Genomic DNA, 18,274 nt, shown 5'->3' with positions numbered 1-18,274 from the left:
AGTAGATATAGGAAAATAAAATAACCTACCTAAAGTCAAAGAGTTGGTAAGTGGTTAAACTAGGATTTCTGCAATCTCAGTCTTGTTTCAAAGCCCATTGTCTTTGTTACACACTGCCTCCAAGAAAGGAAATTTAGCTCCTCTTCACAAAATATCTGGGGACTCCTGTCTGAAGAAATAACTGAGTAAGCTTGCTGTTGATCTCTCTAATAAGAAGTAACCCTGGTTTCCTTTGATCAGAAGGAATGCTTCAGAACTGCATGGTGTTTACAATGCCTTGCTCCAGGACTTACTTTCTTTCCACTGAGATGTGAAACCACAAACTAGTTGCTTTGGGTAATTAAAGATCCTTTGCACCAACTGAATGTGTCAACAGCAAATGTCCTGGGTAAATTTCAAGTAAGTAATTACATTCTGCCCATCCGAAATGCCTTTCTAATTTCATTCCCCTAACAGATCCACTTACTGTACCTTTTAGTGTGGCTGTGGACAATTCTAAAATAACTAAGACCACACAGTCTGTTGTCCCAAAACAGAATGAGAAAATGGACTTGCATTTGAAGAGTGTATCAAGTTCTTCTATATCGTTGGATTGAAGCCAACTTACAAATATAGGGAGTTCATTTTTCCCCTTACATGTCAGATTTCTTATGGCTAATTCAAGCAACCAGAAATAAAAGTTGATTATATCTTCTTTTTCTACTTCACCTGCTACAGTGTGGGTAAATCAATTTATTCCTATTACAAGAACTTCGCACTCCTTCGAGAAAAAGTCTACTGAAATATTACATTTATAGCTACAGACAACCTAATATTCAAAATATTTTTTTAAAGCTCCACTCTAGAAAATAAAGTGTCATCCTAAAATCCATCACACATGCTTTATTATAACAAACCATGTTATACCCCAAGAGGGGAAAAAATCTCAGCAGCAAACGATCATTTGCAAGATATTTTTTCTCATAGGACTTAGTAGGGAGGATTTCTCCTCAGAAGATCATTTTAAAATTTACTAACAAACCAGTTGGATAAGTAAATATTGCAAGTAGAAAAAATATATTATATTCTATTAATTAATATTTGAAGCAAAAGCCCTCAAAAATTTTCCTTTTTTTAACAAATCCTCCTTACTCAGAAATATGGTGTTTAATCAAACAACTTGTATACTAATGTCTAGCTAATAATTCTGTAATTGCTATGAAAGCAAATCAACCAATTGTTAATCCTGTTTAAAAGCATTTAAAGTGGATTCATTTTGATATTTGGCAAAACTAATACAATTATGTAAAGTTTAAAAATAAAATAAAAGAAAAGAATTAAAAATAAAAAAATAAATAAATAAAAGCATTTAAAGTGGTTTCATCAGAGGTCTCTCACACCCATCTAACACAACCATCACACACACACACACACACACACATACACACACACTCACATACTGTTGATCTCAGGATCTCACTTCCAAAAGTAAGTTTATAGCTATACCTCAGAATTTTGAGTAATGTATGTGTGTGTGCATGTGTGTTAGTCACTCAGTCATGTCCAACTGTTTGTGACCCCATGGACTGTAGCCCACCAGGCTTCTCTGTCCATGGAATTCTCCAGGCAAAGATTCTAAAATGGATAGTCATTCCCTTCTCCAGCAGATTTTCCCAACCCAGGGATTGAACCCAGGTCTCCTGCATTGCAGGCAGATTCTTTACCAACTGGGAAGTAACATAAAAGAAAAATTGGCTTAGGGAATATATGTCTGGTTCTATTTTTGTAGAGCTTGAATGCCTCTCATTTCTTTGATTTCATGAAAATTATACACCATTTTTCAAACTGTCAGAAAAAAAGTCATAAAATAAGATTCACTAACTACCAAAAATTGGTGCTTTTATTCAAGTCAAGTGTACCAATTCCTTATATTGACTACATAGAACCGCATTATTTTTAAACTTAGCAAAAGGTCCAAAGGCCACAGCCACATTCAAGTTGAAAGAAATGGGAAATTGTTGCTTTATAAGCTTGAAGCTATTCCTCAGGAATGGAAGATGGCAAGTGGCTGAAAAGCATCCACAGAGTCAATCATGGAACCATTTACAATGAATCTTAAGTTATTTTTCCTCTTCTGGAGGTCTCTAGATGTGGAACTTGGCCAGAATTACACCCACGTTCTAAGACACAATTGCCAGGTAAATTGTTGAGTTACATTGTTTGTGTGTGTGTGTGTGTGTGTGTGTGTGTGTGTGTGTATGTGTGTGTGTGTGTAAATTGGTTAGGAAGGTCCCTTGATTCTGCTCAGTCTACAGTTAATGGAGATAAAATGCAAGATGTTAGAGAGACTTGAGTCAGAAGTAAAGCTAGAACCCCAGCCTACAGACTCCCAAATCAGTTCTTTTGTCTACCTATGCTTCTATATATTAAATTGCTTCCTTCTTTTGCTTGCCTACAAAATACAAACTCCTGGGGTATAGAACTAGTCTCTCTAATCATATACCTCTCATTAAATTTGTCTTGGTTATAATCTTGTGTGAAAGATATCCTCAACAGGTGTTTATTGTATTATACTTGATTCTTTGTCCAGTATCACTAAGCCAATCCCAACTTAACATTCTCACATTATCTTTCATTGTTTCTCAACATTAACCTTGTTGACAACATTATCTCTGTCCCTGATGTCATCTTATAAAAGCAATACAGGGTTCCTGTCTCCTTTATGAAATTAATTTTAGATTTTTTTTCTCCCTGCAAATGAAGTAATGACAAGGTCACGAGGACTTTAAGAAATACTTGCCGTGCGTTCAGTCATCCTTTTGTTCACTGGCTATTTCTAAGCTGAGAAAAGTCAATAATTTTCTGTTTTTGTAAAGATTTTGACAGCTACACAGTCACTGCAAAATATGCTCCAGGCCCTGAAATAATCCATCTCATTAAAGTCTGACCTTTGACAAAAAAATGGCAAGGAGTTAAATATTTTACATGCTTCTCATGGCAAAACACTATTTCTCCATAAAAGAGCAGTTCAGTGAAGACATTGGAAGATATAAGAGGTTTTATACAGAGCCATGGAAATCGGTACTCATAAGATGACCATGATTACCTGAGAAGGTATCTAAAATGTCCAATAAATTGTCTACAAATGCTTTCAGATGACCATATAATAGGGAAAAAAGAATTCACATGATATCTTATTTTCCTATCCATGAAACAGAAGCAATGATAAAGATAAATGTAGTTTTTATTCAGAGGAATGCAGCTTTTTTATTGAAATTGGCTATGATCTTAGAAGAAGTAACAGGAGCAGGAGTATTCTTGGATTACTGCTTATTTTAGGAGAAGGCGAATAGGAAACACTAGTATCTACTCAATGACTATTTTGTCCCACATATTGCTCATGCCTTATCTTAGTGAATCGTTATTTTGTAGAGGGTGGTGCTAATAATCCTCTTGCAGAGGATAATGCTCAGAGAGATTAAACATCTTGTCCACTGTTATACAAAGAATAAATGAACAAACTAGAATATAAGCCCAGTGTACTACTCAAACATCTGTACATATGCTTTGCTTTTCAAGCATCAAAGGAGCTAGAAACAGAAGAATAAGAAATTTTAATTTTTTGTATGTTTTTTTTAAATTTTATTTTTAAACTTTACAATATTGTATTAGTTTTGCCAAATATTGAAATGAATCTGCCACAGGTATACCTGTGTTCCCCATACTGAACCCTCCTCCCTCCTCCCTCCCCATACCCTCCCTCTGGATCGTCCCAGTGCACCAGCCCCAAGCATCCAGTACCGTGCATTGAACCTGGACTGGTGACTCGTTTCATACATGATATTATACATGTTTCAATGCCATTCTCCCAAATCTCCCCACCCTCTACCTCTCCCACAGAGTCCATAAGACTGATCTATACATCGGTGTCTCTTTTGCTGTCTCGTACACAGGGTTGTTGTTACCATCTTTCTAAATTCCATATATATGTGTTAGTATACTGTATTGGTGTTTTTCTTTCTGGCTTACTTCACTCTGTATAATAGGTTCCAGTTTCATCCACCTCATTAGAACTGATTCAAATGTATTCTTTTTAATGGCTGAGTAATACTCCATTGTGTATATGTACCACAGCTTTCTTATCCATTCATCTGCTGATGGCATCTAGGTTGCTTCCATATCCTGGCTATTATAAACAGTGCTGCGATGAACATTGGGGTACACGTGTCTCTTTCCCTTCTGGTCTCCTCAGTGTGTATGCCCAGCAGTGGGATTGCTGGATCATAAGGCAGTTCTATTTCCAGTTTTTTAAGGAATCTCCACACTGTTCTCCATAGTGGCTGTACCAGTTTGCATTCCCACCAACAGTGTAAGAGGGTTCCCACACCCTCTCCAGCATTTATTGCTTGTAGACTTTTGGATCGCAGCCATTCTGACTGGTGTGAAATGGTACCTCATAGTGGTTTTGATTTGCATTTCTCTGATAATGAGTGATGTTGAGCATCTTTTCATGTGTTTGTTAGCCATCTGTATGTCTTCTTTGGAGAAATGTCTATTTAGTTCTTTGGCCCATTTTTTGATTGGGTCATTTATTTTTCTGGAATTGAGCTGTAGGAGTTGCTTGTATATTTTTGAGATTAGTTGTTTGTCAGTTGTTTCATTTGCTATTATTTTCTCCCATTCTGAAGGCTGCCTTTTCACCTTGCTTATAGTTTCCTTTGTTGTGCAGAAGCTTTTAAGTTTAATTAGGTCCCATTTGTTTATTTTTGCTTTTATTTCCAATATTCTGGGAGGTGGGTCATAGAGGATCCTGCTGTGATGTATGTTGGAGAGTGTTTTGCCTATGTTCTCCTCTAGGAGTTTTATAGTTTCTGGTCTTACGTTGAGATCTTTAATCCATTTTGAGTTTATTTTTGTGTATGGTGTTAGAAAGTGTTCTAGTTTCATTCTTTTACAAGTGGTTGACCAGTTTTCCCAACACCACTTGTTAAAGAGATTGTCTTTAATCCATTGTATATTCTTGCCTCCTTTGTCAAAGATAAGGTGTCCATATGTGCGTGGATTTATCTCTGGGCTTTCTATTTTGTTCCATTGATCAATATTTCTGTCTTTGTGCCAGTACCATACTGTCTTGATAACTGTGGGTTTGTAATAGAGCCTGAAGTCAGGTAGGTTGATTCCTCCAGTTTCATTCTTCTTTCTCAAGATAGCTTTGGCTATTCGAGGTTTTTTGTATTTCCATACAAATTGTGAAATTATTTATTCTAGCTCTGTGAAGAATACCGTTGGTAGCTTGATAGGGATTGCATTGAATCTATAAATTGCTTTGGGTAGTATACTCATTTTCAGTATATTGATTCTTCCAATCCATGAACATGGTATATTTCTCCATCTATTAGTGTCCTCTTTGATTTCTTTCACCAATGTTTTATAGTTTTCTATATATAGGTCCTTAGTTTCTTTAGATAGATATATTCCTAAGTATTTTATTCTTTTCGTTGCAATGGTGAAGGGAATTGTTTCCTTAATTTCTCTTTCTGTTTTCTCATTATTAGTGTATAGAAATGCAAGGGATTTCTGTGTGTTGATTTTATATCTTGCAACTTTACTATAGTCATTGATTAGTTCTAGTAATTTTCTGGTGGAGTCTTTAGGGTTTTCTATGTAGAGGATCATGTCATCTGCAAATAGTGAGAGTTTTACTTCTTCTTTTCCAATTTGGATTCCTTTTATTTCTTTTTCTGCTCTGATTGCTGTGGCCAAAACTTCCAAAACTATGTTGAATAGTAATGGTGAAAGTGGGCACCCTTGTCTTGTTCCTGACTTTAGAGGAAATGCTTTCAATTTTTCACCATTGAGGATAATGTTTGCTGTGGGTTTGTCATATATAGCTTTTATTATGTTGAGGTATGTTTCTTCTATTCCTGCTTTCTGGAGAGTTCTTATCATAAATGGATGTTGAATTTTGTCTAGAATTTTCAGTGTATCTATCACTTAAAATTCAAACTTGAAGATTGTGTGTCATGTTCCAGTATTAGCCTGCTGTGGGAAAGTAGCATTCTTCTAAAAAAGATGACCTACTAGAGCATTTTCAGATCCAAGATTTTAAATCCATAATTTTATTGTAAGTTTTTAATGCCAAAAATGACACTATCCCTTCCATCCTTTGAATCTAACACAGAATATCTCAGGTGGTATTTCAGCCTATGATTTAGGGGTTTTATTACTCAAATCCGGACCCAGATGTTAAAGTTCAGAAATCTTTAAGCTATTCAATATCCAGTGGCTTGGGGGGGGGGGAAGTTGTTCAAACCTATTTCATTTAGATTTGGGGACAAAGAAGGCATGTATTAAATTTATCCCCATGAATTGGGAGACACTATGAGTCAATTAAGAGAATGGGAAGTGTGGAGGATTTGCATTGTATAACTGGCTTTATCGTCTTCCACAAGGGCAAGAATGGCCTAGACTAGCTAAAGTTTCCATCACTCTTCTATCTAACAAATCTAGTTGCAAATTTAATAAATTGATAATAACATGCTTTGCTTATGAACCAATCAGTGTGCTGAGCTTCGCCGCTCAGTCGTGTCCAACTCTTTGCAACCCCATAGACTATGGCCTGCCAGACTCCTCTGCCCACGGGGATTCTCAAGGCAAGAATGCTAGAGTGGGTTTACCACACCTTTCTCCAGGGGATCGTCCCAAACCAGAGATCGAACCCAGGTCTCGCATGTTGCTGGCAGATTCCCTCTAAATTGTTAGAACAGTCAAGCACATATCATCAGTAAATAATTGAAGATGGCATCTGTGTCACTTAGATCTTGGTTCTGCATGGAATGAAAACCTCAAAAAAGTGATTATTATGTATGTATTTCTATAGTTATAGTTATTTTTGTCATTTTTCCTTTCAACTTTTATACTAGAATTAAAATTAATGTTTGTACCACTGCTATATTAATAGTATTACTGTACTCTGTTTGTTTATATATTTGTCTTTATTTGTTAGCTTTATAGTTTCATAAGACTTTGTGTTGCACTTTATCATCATTGCATTACACCTGGAAGAAATCCCTTTAACATTTCTCGTAAGGCAGGTCTTAGTGGTGATGAATTCCCTCAGGTTTTGCTTACCTGAGAAAGTCTTTATTTCACTTTTGAAGGATAGTTTTATAACATATGGTATTTAGAATGGCAATAGTTTTTTCAGCACTTTGAATATAACACCTCAGTTCCTTTTGTCCTTCAACATTTCTGCTGAGAAATCCACTGGTAGTCTCATGGAGGTTCCTTTATATGTGAGGAGTCATTTTTTCTTGCTACTCTAAAAATTATTTGTTCTGGATTTTTTCATATAAACCTTTTTTATTTTTTATTGGAGGATAATTGCTGTACAACGTTGTCTTAGTGTCTGCTGTACGACAATGTGAATCTGCTATATGTGGACACATACCGCCCCCACTTGGACCCCTCTGCCCACCCCCCATCTCATCCCTCCAGGTCATCACAGAGCACCGAGCTGAGCTCCCTGTGCTACACAACAGGTTCCAACTAGCTATCTGTTTTACACATGGTACTGTATATACATCAATCCTAATCACCAAGTTCATCCCAGCCTCCTCTTCCTTCCCCTGCTGTGTGCACATGTCCGTCCTCCAAGTCCACATGTCTGTTCCTACGGACTTTTTTAACAGCTCTGAAATACTGCATATATATGGTCTTTAACCCTTTCTAAGATTTTTGTTTGTTTTAATCTTACCTGAAAATTCATCCTGTTCTTAAATTAGATTATTATAAAAATAGGAACTATTTTTATAGTTCCAGGCCCTGGTCACACTTTTCAATTACAGATAAACTCTAGGCTCCAGACTCTTTGTTAAGTGAGCAATGTTTTCTCATGTTTCCAACTAATGATTATCAGGGATTTTGTTACTTGCAGCCAATATTTCCCTAACAGATTCAAGATATGAGCAAAACAAAAAGAAAATATCCTCTAAATGATACAACATATAAGAAAAATAAAGGAAACTATTGCCCTGCTTCCATCACATATCCAAACTGCTAATGTTTTGGTGTATATCTTATCAGATTTTCCCCCTATACAAATAAATTCCCTTTAAAAAAAATTGGGTCATTCTGTAACCTATATACTATCTTCATATTATGTTATGGATATTCTTCTGTTATATCTATTTTATGGGTATGAAAAATTTATGAAATAAATGGCTTTAAAGAGTTTTCTCATGAAGGGGTCAGAAAACATTTTTTGAAAAGGATCAAGTAAATATTTTTGGCTTTGCAGGTCATATGGTATCCATTGAAACTACTGAACATTTCCACTACGGTACAAAAATAGCCTTAGATGATGTATTAATACTAAAAAATGGGAATAAGTGTATTCCAATAAAACTTTATTTACAAAAATAAGTGATGGGTCAGATATGCCAGTGAGCCATAGTATGAAACTATTGTTTCAAAGCATCATTTTAATTAGCTGTCTAGAATCCATTTAAGTGTAAGTACCATGATTTATTAAGCCCTTATTAAAGACAAGAAATATATTTCCCATGTTTGCTATAATTTATGAAAACAGACAAGCAGATATGTTATAAATACCAATTTAATGAATAAATAAACTAAAACTGATAGTTTTTAGGAACAGGATTAAAATTTTGACGTATAAGAAAGATACATGTTCGAGAGAAAGTGGAAATTTATGGTATGAAGTAAAGAAGGGAAATCAGGCAATTTTTTATTGAAAGGAGCAGACTTGAGAAAGCAGATGAAATAGAAAAACCAAAATGAAAATGCTGAAATAGTCAATGGCCAGATGACAGAATCCAAAAGGCATTATTCTCAAGAGGGAGGATTTATCGTATTGAAGTAGGACAAAATACGGATTAGAATTCAGTGCTCAAGTAAAAAAAGCTTCAAGGTCACATTAATCTGAAGTTTGATCTGAGATAACTCCTTCACTGCAGAGATGATGCCTAGTGCTTTGCAAAATAAGGGTGGTTGATGGATAATATCTAAGCTTCCATTTAAATCTATTTTTAAGCTCTATGTTCATCTTTGTAGTAATCTTTGATTATTAGGTATTCTTTATTCTGAAAACAATAGTTTGGTCTTTCATAGGATAAGTTAAACAGGTATTTCTTCCCATGGAGATATTAAATCATAGGACAAATAAAAGGGGTCTTGGAACAATAATATTTCATATTAAAAAGCAAAAGCACAAACCATGCAAGCAGGCATATTTGCAAGCATTATTTAGTGTGTATTTGTATATTATTAAATATTTCCCTCAATTCCACAAAATCTGGAAAAGAAAACTATAAAGAAACCAAAGCATTCTTTATTACCTGGCAAAACTTAATCAAATACCCCTCTGGAAAAGTGGTTCATCAGTCTCTTAAGAATATTATAGCAATTGTCTTTGAAGTTGCCAGCTCCTCCTCGATAGCTGGCAAAAGAGACAAGATAATACTTCATTTAAGCATAATCTTTATTGTATTATCAACCGCAGGCCCTGTGACCTGTGCACCAGGAAGCAGTTCCCCCTGGCTCACCAAGAAAGGCAAGAGAAAGTGCTTGGAACCGTAGTGATAAATGGGAACAATTCAACTGCTCAGGAATTTGAACCTGCTATTTAGTGAGATCTACACAAGAAAGTTGTTACTGCTTAATTGCTAAGTCCTGTCTGACTCTTTGGAACCCGGTGAACTATAGCCTGCCAGGAATTTTTCAGAATATTGGAGTGTGTTGCCATTTCCTTCTCCAGGGGATCTTCCTGACCCAGGGGTTGAACCCCTGACTTGTGCAAGTCTCCTGCATTGCAGGCAGGTTCTCTACCACTGAGCCACTTGGGAAGCCCAAGAAAGATTGAAGGCAAAAGGAAAAGACAGCAACAGAGGATGAGATGTTCAGATGGCATCATCCACGGAATGGACATGAATTTGAGCAAACTCTGGGAGATAGTGGAGGCCAAAGGAGCCTGGCATGCTGCACACCACGACCTCGCAGAGTCAGACACAACGTAGCAACTGAGTAACACAGTAATTTAACACATGCCATGAAGCACTTGGAAATGTAATAAAAACCCTATTTATCACTAGCAAAGCTTATAGTCAAAGCATTTACCTGTGACTCAGCTGTTTCCTGCAGCCTCTGATTTTAAGTGTGTCTTTATCAAGAAGAGCATAGAGATTTATTATTTTAGGGGACTATTTAAGGCAGAGACCTTGAGCATTTTTGCAATGAAAGGTTACTTTTTCATTTTCCTAGAACTTTGGTATCGTGGATAGGTAGGGGCAAATAAGCTTGATTTCTGAGCAGAGTAGAGGAAGAGACAAAGCTATTGCTGGCCATTCACATAGCAGCAACAGAAGAACATGGCAGGAAGGTGGGAATGGTAACCAGTTTGAGTAATGGTAATCTAGTACATATTTTATATTTGAGGCCATCTATATTTTCATTCTAGTATTAGTTTTCTATAATTATACCACTACTGTTACTACTGAAATTACTTCTACTACCACCACTGCTTATCAATCATTGGAAACTCACAATGTGCTATGCTTTAGTATATTCATTCAAAAAATATGTGTCTAATCCTTGCTATGTACAGAACATTGTGTTAAGTCTTGAACACACTTTAACATGGATTTGCTTTTTTCAGTACTGAGCACTTTCCATAATTAAGTTGTTTTATGTATCTATAAGGCAATGGCACCCCACTCCAGTTCGCTTGCCTGGAAAAGCCCATGGATGGAGGACCCTGGTGGGCTGCAGTCCATGGGGTCGCTAAGAGTCGGACACAACTGAGCAGCTTCACTTTCACTTTGCATTTTCATGCATTGGAGAAGGAAATGGCAACCCACTCCAGTACTCTCGCCTGGAGAATCCCAAAGACAGAGAAACCTGGTAGGCTGCCATCTATGGGGTCACACAGAGTCGGACACGACTGAAGCGACTTAGCAGCAGCAGCAGCAGCATATATCTATGTTTCAGATCTTGAAGATGTAATCATTGGTGGTTATTCAATATTTCCATTTAATGTGTATATACTTTCATAGCAAACAGAAGGCAGAATATACAGTGAAAATTTACATGTACATATGTGGGGCAAAGAAGCATCCAGTGACTAGGACAAACTAGAAAAGGCTTAAAGGTTACATAAGAGGAACATAGTACTTTTTTTCCAATACATCCTGAGCAGAACAAGGACAATCTTCCATAAGGCACAACTTTTACTAACTCGATGTGTGTTGAGTACCTATTGTGCTAACAATAGTGTTATGGGCTTTGTAAATTATTTTTTATTACGTGAAAATTATAGAAAATAGATCACATCCTCTTGTAAGAAATGATACAGAGAGATCATGGGTATCATTTACCCAGTTTCCTCCAATTATGACTTCTTGCAAAACTCCAGTGCAACGTCTCAATCATGATCTTGACATTAATGTCATCAAGACATAGAACATTTCTATCACCACAATGATCACTCATATTGTCTTTTTGTAAATACAACCTTTTTATTTTTTTTTTATTGTTGTTTAGTCGCTAAATCTTGTCTGATTCTTTGTGACCCTATGGACTAAAGTCTGCCAGACTCTTCTGTCCATGGGATTTCCCAGGCAAGAATACTGGAGTGGGTTGCCACTTCCTTCTCCAGGGATCTTCCTGACCCAGGGCTTGAACCTGCATCTCTTGCATCTTCTGCATTGGCAGGTGTATTCTTTGCCACTGAGCCACCAGGGAAGCCCATCACCAAATATTCCTTAACCCATGACAACAACTTCTCTATTCGAAAATTTCTACAACTTTGTCATTTCAAGCATGATATGCAAATAGAATTGTATACCATGTAACCATTTTGGTATTGGCTTTTCTGCTGAGAGTAATTCTCCAGAGATTCAACCAGGTTATTTTGTATCTCAATGGGCCATTTGTTAAATTGCTGTTGTATTTCCATGGTATGGATGCACTGCCATTTAACCATTCATCTGTTGAAAAACATCTGGCTGTTTCCAGTTTTGAGCTATTAAAAATATAGCTGCCATCAACATTAACATATAGGTTTTTGTAGAAATGTAAGTTTTCATTTCTCTGGAATCACTGCCTAGGAGGGCAACTGCTGAATAGAGTGGTAGTTGCAGATTTAGAATTTTAAGAAGATGCCAAATTGTTTTTAGAGTGCTGCATCATTTTATATTCCTACCCACAATGAATGAATGCTCCAGTTTTTCTACATACTCTCCAGCATTTAGTATTGTCATTATTTTTTAAATTGTATTCGTACTGATATCCGTGTACTGATAACTCACTGGAATTTTAATTTACATTTTCCTACTGGTAATTGATGGTTAATATCTTTTCATGGGCTTATTTACCATCTGTATATCCTTTTCAAGTGTAATGTCTCTTCATGCCTTTTCCCCACTTGCTGATTGCTTTTTTTTTTAAAACAGTTGAGTTTTCAGAGTTTTTTTTATATTTTAGATACAGTTTTTCATTCTGTATGTTATTTTAAATTATTTTCTCCAAGTCTGTATCTTGTCTTATCACCCACTTTACAGGTCCTTTCACAGTGCAAAAGGATTTAATTTTTAAGAAATCCAATTTATCAATTCTTTTTTTGTGTGTTCTTTTGGTATTAAGTCTATGAATTCTTGCCTAGACACAGATCCTAAAGATTGTCATCTATTTCTTTCCAGAGTTTTATAAATTTACATTTTATATGTAAGATTATGATTCATTTTGAGGTAATTATGTATAAAATGTGAGATTTTGATTGATTCACTTTGGGGTTTTTAGTAGTTTTGCCAAAAATGTTCCAGCACTGTTTTTTGAGAAGGCTATATTTCTTCCACAAAATTTATTCTGTACCTTTGGCAAAAGACAGTAGGACATACCTATGTGTATCTGCATGTGGTTCTCTATTCTTTTCCAATGATTTTTGTGTCTAACCTTTTGCCAATACTACACACGTGGTTACTGCAGCTATATAATGTCTTTAAATAGGGTAAAGCAATTCCTCCCACATTATGCTTTCTTTTTCATACTTGTTTAGCTATTCCAGTTTTTTGCTCTTCAAGATAAATTATAAAATATTTTTGCCTATAAGCACAAAAATCTTGTTGTCATATTGATTGGAATTGTATTAGACCAGTATATCACATTGGAAAGTATTAATGCTTTTAGTGTGTGAGTCTCCCCATCATAATACTGTAAAAATCTCACCATTTTTCATAGATTTTCTTTGAGCTTTTTATCAGTGTGTTATGGTTTTTATCCTACAAGAGCTGCAAAGGTTTTATTATATTTAAGCCTAAGAATTTAATTTTTAAAATGATTATAAATATATTGCATAATTTTGTATTTTGTATGTATAATTTTATTGTTACATACAGTGTTAATATGAAAGTACTAACTGATTTTTCTGTGTTTATCTTGTATGCTCTTGTTAATCTCACTTGTAAGTGCTACGAGTTTTTGAATAGAATCTTTAAGAATTTTCATGGAGGTGATGTTATCTGCAAATAGAAACAGATATATATCTTTCATTTTGAATCTCTATCCCTATTAATTTCCTTTTTCAGCCTTATTGCATTTCTTAGAGCTTCTAGGACTCTGTTAAATGAGAGGGTTGAGAGTAGACCCCTTGCCTTGTTTCTGATCTTCATGATTGAATATCACATTAGCCGAAGGGATTTTTACAGATGTGCTTAATTAAATTGAAGAAGTTTCTCTCTAGTCCCATTTTTCTGAGACTCTTAGCATGATAAGCTGTTAAAGTCTGTCAAATGTTTTTTAGCACTAATTGATATGATCATGTTCTTCTTATTCAGCCTGTCCATATTGTGGATCATGTTGAATGGTTTTTCAGTACCTAACAGCCATATGTCTCTGGAATAATCCCACTTAATTATGGGATAAATATATTTTTGCATATTATTTTCATATGTTAATGAATTCTATGTACAAAAATTTGCTAAAGATTTAGTGTATATATTCATGAATATATCTATATAATCATGCATATATTCATATATATTCATTTTCAAAGTGCTCAGTAGTTCTCTTATAATATTTGCTTTGTTGTCTACGCTTGGTATCAGGGTAATACTTGCTTCATAAAAGTACTCTCTCCTCCTCTAATTTCTGAAGGAAATTGTATCAAATTTGTGTAATTCTTCTTTAAACATTTGCTAGAATTCAAACATTAGGGTAAATAGATCTCTTTTATAAGAATTTTAAGCTATATACTAAATTTTCTTAATAAAAGGATATTCAAATTATTAACTTCATATTTGGTGATTTGTGAAAGTTTGTATTTTTCAAGGAGTTGGTCCATTTCATGTGTCAAATTGTGATGTGTAAGGTTGTTTGAAGCACTTCCTTATTAACTTTTCAGTATCTGCAGTGTCTGTATTTATATCTTCTGCTTTGCTTCTTTTATTGTTCATTCTTGCCTTTTCTTTCTTTGTATGTCTTGCTAGAAGTTTTTCAATTTTATTAATATATTTGAATAATAAGATTTTTGCTTCCTTGATTTTTTTCTATTCTTTCTCTTTTTTAGTTTCATTGATTTCTACTCTTCAGTATTTTCATTCTTCTATATGCTTGAGGTTTGTTCTGTTTTTTATCTCAGCTTTTGAAATATTGATTTGAAACTTTTCTGTTTTGCTAATACATGCATAACAAAGGTCTGTCTAGTCAAGGCTATGGTTTTTCCAGTGGTCATGTATGGATGTGAGAGTTGGACTGTGAAGAAAGCTGAGCACCAAGGAATTGATGCTTTTGAACTGTGGTGTTGGAGAAGACTCTTGAGAGTCCCTTGGACTGCAAGGAGATCCAACCAGTCCATCCTAAAGGATATCAGCCCTGGGTGTTCATTGGAAGGACTGATGCTAAAGCTGAAACTCCAGTACTTTGGCCACCTCATGCGAAGAGTTGACTCATTGGAAAAGACTCTGATGCTGGGAGGGATTGGGGGCAGGAGGAGAAGGGGACGACAGAGGATGAGACGGCTGGGTGGCATCACCAACTCAATGGACATGAGTTTGAGTAAACTTTGGGAGTCGGTGATGGACAGGGAGGCCTGGCGTGCTGCGATTCATGGGGTCGCAAAGAGTCAGACACGACTGAGCGACTGAACTGAAGTACTTTAAATTTCCCTTTCAGTACTATGTTAACTGTGTCTCACAAGTCCCATACATTTTTTTTTTTCATTTTCATTTTGTTCAATGTGTATTTTTGCTTTCCTTCAGAATTCTTCATTGATCCATGAATTATTTATAAATGTGCTGTTTAGTTTCTAAGTATTTGGAGACAATCCTGTTATCATTCTCCTTAAATTGTAGTTCCATGATTCTGCAACTTGTGATGGTTGCCAAATTTGTGATTTTAGGCCATTATTTTTTCCAAATACATTTTCAGCTCACCTTTTTCTTCCTTTCTTTTGGGACTTTGATCACACAAACACAAAATCTTTTTATATAGTTTCACATGCATCTGAAACTGTTCATCTTGCTTTGTTTTGTTTTCGGTCTATTTTTTCTCAGTGGTTCAGACTGAATATTTTCTCTTATGATGTCATCAAGCTCACTGATTCTCTCCATTTTGCTGTTGAGCCCATATAATGAAATGTTCTAAAATTTTGGCTATTTTATATTTGGTTCCTCTTTTTATCTTCTATTTACATGCTGAGACTTTTATGTTTTCATTTATGTCAAGCATGGTTATAGTCCCTCATTGAAACATTTTTATGATGGCTGCTTTAAAACTTCTCGTCAGATCATTTTAATATCTGTATCTTCCCAGTGGTAGCATTTGTTGAGTGCTATTTCTTATTCATTTAGAGATCTTCCTGAGTTTTTTCAATAAGCAATTTTTTATTGAAATCTGGATACTTTGGTATTATGTGTAAGACCTTGTATCTTATTTATACCTTTTTCTTTAATAAAAGTATAGTTGATTTACAATATTGTGCCAATCTCTGCCTATAGTAATGTGACTTAGTTTTAAACATTCTTTTTTAAAATAATCTTTTCCATTATGGTTTTTCCCAAGGGATTGAATATAGTTCCCTGTGCTATACAGTAAGACCTTGTTATTCATCCACTCTAAATGTAATAGTTTGCATCTACTAACCCCAAATACCCAGTCTATCTCTCTTTCTCTCTCCCCCTTCTCCTTGGCAGTCACCAGCCTGATCTCTAAGTCTGTGAGTCTATTTCTGTTCAATAGATGGGTTCATTTCTATCATATTTTAGATTCTACACATAAGTGATACCACACGGTATTTTTCTTTCTCTTTCTGACTTCACTTAATATGATAATTTCTAGTTGCATCCGTGTTGCTGCAAATGGCAATATTTTATTCTTAAATATGGCTGAGTAGTATTCCACTGTATATACGTATCACATCTTCTCTGGATGTTGTTTATACCTTTTGTTTAACATGTCTCATCTGTTATGGATTCTGTGGGAAAGGGGGGACACTGCCTCTTTACTGTCACCTGGAGATAGAATTCTAATTTATTATTTCTGTCTCCACTGAAAGCCAGTGGGGGAAAGCTACCTGTTATTGCTGAGCTCAGGTGGGAGTACAACTCTCTACTCTGCCTCTGCTGTACTGCCCTGAATAGAAACATGAGGAGAGACTCATGTCTGTTTCCTAGGTAATCTACATTGACATGACCAGAGGGTAGACTGCTTAATGCTGGGTGGTAGTGCAAGTCCTAACTCTCCACTAGGCCTCCCCTGATACCAGTTCTCAAGGAGAGGGCACAGCATTACCTCTGACTGGGAGTTGTAAGTCCAGGCAGGCTTGCTACGTGGTCTCCACAGACATCATGGGGATCATCATCATTACTGTTCAGAAAGGGTGAATATCCCAACGCCCACTCTCTGACACCACCCCAGCAGGGGCATTGACATATCCAATCGCAACCTGAAAGCACTGGAAATCTAGGTTGTCCACTCAGCTTTTGCTCAAAGAGTGGAGTGGGACCATAGTGTTTGTGTGTGTGTGTGTGTGTGTGTGTCAGTTTTGGCTGGAGTACAGCAGTTATTTTCCAAAAGTGTTCTACTGTGCTATGCTTCCCCTTTCCTATTTTTTGATTAAAAAAAGCAGTTTTTCTTAGTCTCATTTTTTGGTCTGTACTCAGTGTTTCTGGGCTGCTGTTGTCTCCAGCATTTGGTCTGGGTGATATGAGGCACAAAGAAAATTCAAGGATATACTACTTTATCATTTTTTTAGTTCTAACATCCCTAGCTGGTGTCTCTTCTCTCCACCTTTCAGAGTCTGTGTGTATGATATATTAATGCAATCATAATATATATCATATATAATGGATATAATATTATATACAATAAATATATAATGCAATATATATTATGATTTTATTTCTTACATTTATTCAACAAATATTTATTGTGAAACCTACTAAGTGCCAGTGATACAAATGACTAAATTTCTACCTTTAAGGTGACTACAGTCTAGTGAGGAAGATGGATGTTAAATGATACTTCAAAAAATTATTAGTTACAATTAAACTAAGCTGTACTATAAAGCCAGCATATGGGAAAATATAGGGAACCTAACCTAAATATAGGAAAATTAGTTTTACGCAATATTTTAAACAATATACATGTATTATAAATACTATTATGATACTGAAATAGTCTATTTTTCCATGAAATTATGGAGTAGAGTAACAACATACATCTTTTGAAATAAATAAACGTAGGGCAAATAGAATAGTATTGTATCCAGTGCTTAATAAACTTATTATGTACTGGCAGTTGAAAAAAGGCTCATGAATGTTGAATCACAAATTTGGAATTTAAGGATATTTCTGGGTTTTACATTCCTATGCTTTCAAGGTTGTTATAATAAATAACAACTATCTTCTCTCCCAGAATACTGATGCAAATAAGACAAAATTCTAGGCTGAGTGAAATTTGATTATATTCCAGTAGCGTGATTCTTAACGTATTTGTGCCTATGAAACTCTTCAGTGACACCATACTACTTCATTATGGAAAGTTCAGATACTTTATTTGTCTTTGGATTGGGTTGACTTCATTGTCTACCATCATCCAAAGAACATGCTGACATTTTTAATTTGATGGACTGTTGAGAAGCCACAGCAGGATATAGACCAACCCATCAAAAGTGAATTGAGGATTTCATTGATGTGGAGAGCTAATTATGTGACTACGGGGAGTGGGACACTGAAATCCATATGACTCTTTAGAGCTCGCTTTGTAGGCTAGCCCTCGAGAG

This window comes from Bos grunniens, chromosome 6, assembly GCF_055505025.1.
Source record: "Bos grunniens cultivar Pamir isolate PY7600 chromosome 6, Bosgru_T2T1.0, whole genome shotgun sequence".
In the NCBI taxonomy this organism is placed as follows: domain Eukaryota; kingdom Metazoa; phylum Chordata; class Mammalia; order Artiodactyla; family Bovidae; genus Bos; species Bos grunniens.
Note: the sequence above shows the minus strand (reverse complement) of the source record.